The following is a 3,302-nucleotide window of genomic DNA, read 5'->3' as shown; positions in this document are numbered from 1 at the left end:
GCTTGAGGAACAAGACCGCTCCTCACGAGGGATGCCCCGCCCTTTCCGTTAGCGGACCCGCCCCGGAAGTGGCCTTTCGCCCTCATTGGGTGTCCTCGGGAAAAGAGGCGGGTCATCCCGTGCTGCTCCCGCCGGTCCGCGGCGTCCGCGTCTGGGACTGGCAGGTGCGGTGCTGGGGACGTCCTGAGGTGGAGGGAGAACCCTGCGGAGATGAAGAGCTTCCCGGCCTGACAGTTTTGCCCCCACCTCCTTCTTGAGCTTAAGGATTTACACGCAGGGCCCCGTTTGCCTGCTGTGTCCCCAGTGTCGCGGACAGCGCCCGGTACCAAAGGTGCTGGTAAACATTTGCCGAATGAGGAGCGAACGCCCAGCTAGTTCCACTGTCACAGCGACCATGTGTGGCGGACATTGTCTGGCATGTGTCTTACAGAGGAGGCAGCCCAGGCTCAGGGAGACGAGGCAGAGGTGCACGCAGGTCCATGTGGGCTGGAAAGTGCTGGGGTCTCCCGGGCGCGCCTGGTCTCCAGGCAAGAACTGGAAGCAGAGCCACTCAGCACCTAGAGGGGCAGTGACAGAAGGCTGCGGCTGAGAGGAGGCTGACCAGAGGCCAGTCTGAGCTCAGCCTTTTTTTCAGAGGGCCATGGGCACCCTACAAGGGTGGTAAGTAGGCGAGTGGCAGAGCTAAAAGGTCTCTGGCTGCCGAGGCGGGTGGCGCCGGAGCCGGCCGTTGCTGTTGTTTGGCTGAGTGGTGGACAGGGTCAAAGCCATTCCAAGGTCGACTTGAGAGGGCTTGGTTATGTGGGAGGGAGGGAGGGAGAAAGAAGGAACGGGCTGATGGCCGGGGTGATACCACTGGCAGAGGTGTGGAAGACTGGGAGAAGCTAGCTTGGAAGGTTAACTCTGATTTTGAACACCTTGTGTTTGAGAATCCTGACAAACCTGAGACCCCCTGAATTTTCTCTCAGGGATTCTGATTCTTAACAGCCTGATTGCAGAGGAGGAAAAATGGCTGGAGTTGAGCCAGACAGTTCTGGGCAAGGAGTGAGCATTCGCCTGTTTATTGAGGAGGCTGCTGCCTGGGCCACACTGCCTCCCCCAGCTGCCAGGTTCCTGCCCCGTTCAACCTGGTTTTCTGGCCATCCCTTTCCACCACCTGCGAGCTGCTCTTCACACTTCCATTTGCTTATACAGCCCAGAGCCGATTTCTGTTACAGCACCCCGGAGAAACATGAGTCAGGAATAATTTCTTTTTTTTTTTTTTTTTTGAGACAGAGTCTCACTCTGTTGCCCAGGCTGGAGTGCACTGGCACAATCTCGGCACACTGCAACCTCCACCTCCCGGGCTCAAGTCTGCCTCAACCTCCCGAGTAGCTGGGATTACAAGCCCCTGCCACCACGCCCGGCTAATACTTGTATTTTTAGTAGAGAGGGAGGTTCAGCATGTTGGCCAGGCTGGTCTCGAACTCCTGACCTCAGGTGATCCGCCCGCCTCGGCCTCCCAAAGTGCTGGGATTACAGGTGTGAGCCACTGTGCCCCGCCCGAATCAGGAATAATTCTGATGGCTAATGAAGACAGCTTCCGGGAGAGTAGGAGAAAGGGCACAGGATTCCAGGCAGCAGGCCCATCTAGGGCAAAGGTGAGGGTGTGGCTCAGGCTGCCTCCTTTGGGGAATGGCGAGTGTGTTCTGAGCTCAAGGTTCTTGGTAAGGGACAGAGAAGACTCAGGAAAGATCAGTTGAGCTGGAATGTGCAGGCTCTTGAATACCCTGCTCAGGAGCTGGAGGTGGGCTACCCTGCAGACTCCAGGCCATGAAGGCATGGGCTCTTGGGAAGCCCGGGAACATGTCAGGCTGGTCTTTCCATGCCCTTGTGTATCTGAGACCAACTGTCACTAAATGTTTCCCTTACACCCTGGACACACAGCTAGACTCTACTTCTCAGGTTCTCTTGAAATACAAGTCTTGGCCAAGAGTGTGGAGGGAAATGCTGTGTATCACTTTGAGGTTGAGGCCATCAAAGCCTCCCACAAGTGGCCCTTTCTCTCCCCATGTACTTATGATGTTGATGCTCAAGGCAGCTTGAGAACTACCTGCTGAAGGCAGGGTCTCTGTCACCAAAGGTCCTTGATTCAACAGTATGGAGCAGAGCTCTCATCTCAGCCAACTGGATTTTATCTGACCAACAGTCCAACATCTATTGGGTTGAGCCATGAGGTTTCAGGATTTATGTTATGGCTGCTAGCTTTTATTAATGCAGACCTGCAGACCTATGGGACACGGGGGAACTAACTGGGGTTTGGTGGGTTGTCACCAGAGGTTTATTTATTTATTTTTAAGACAGGGTGTCACTCTGTCACCTAGGCTGGAATGCAGTGGGTCAATCATGGCTCACGGCAGCCTCGATCTCTCAGGCTCAAGTAATCCTCCCAACTCAGCCTCCTGAGTAGCTGGAGCCACAGGCAAGTGCCACCACACCTGGCTAAGTTTTTAAAAAAATTTGTGTAGAGATGGGGTCTCACTATGCTACCCAGGCTGGTCTTGAACTCCTGGGCTCAAGACCTCCCAAAGTACAGTGATACAGGTGTGAGCTACCATGCCTAGCAGTCACCAGAGGTGTTTTTGTTTGTTTGTTTGTTTGTTTGTTTGAGTCTGGAGTGCAGTGGCCGGATCTCAGCTCACTGCAAGCTCCGCCTCCCGGGTTTACGCCATTCTGCTGCCTCAGCCTCCCGAGTAGCTGGGACTACAGGCGCCCTCGCCCGGCTAATTTTTTGTATTTTTTAGTAGAGACAGGGTTTCACCGTGTTAGCCAGGATGGTCTCAATCTCCTGACCTCGTGATCCGCCCGTCTCGGCCTCCCAAAGTGCTGGGATTACAAGCTTGAGCCACCGCGCCCGGCCACACCAGAGGTTTATACCCTGGTTTACCACTGTTGGTCCTCATCTCACTATTTTAAGCCAGAACAAATCAGATAAAAGAACTTTAATGCAGAATTTTGATGTTAATTAAACGCTAGCTTGTTGGAAACTCTGTTCACTGCTATCTCAGGAGGGGGTGAGCTGATATCCCCAGAAGCCTACCAAAATGCAGGCACTTTCTCAGGGGAGGCTTACTGGCACCCGAACAGGTAGAGGTCTCTGGAAATACTTTTGGAAGCTGAAGAACACTCTGATATGGAATGTAACATTTTTAGGGCAGAGGTGTATTTTTTTTTTTTTTTTGAGATGGAGTCTCGCTCTGCCAGGCTGGAGTACAGTGGTGCCATCTCAGTTCACTGCAACCTCCGTCTCCTGGGTTCAAGCGATT

Source organism: Mandrillus leucophaeus, unplaced genomic scaffold (assembly GCF_000951045.1).
Source record: "Mandrillus leucophaeus isolate KB7577 unplaced genomic scaffold, Mleu.le_1.0 Scaffold288, whole genome shotgun sequence".
Lineage (NCBI taxonomy): Eukaryota > Metazoa > Chordata > Mammalia > Primates > Cercopithecidae > Mandrillus > Mandrillus leucophaeus.
The sequence above is the reverse complement of the archived record's forward strand: the minus strand, read 5'-3'. Positions refer to the sequence as shown.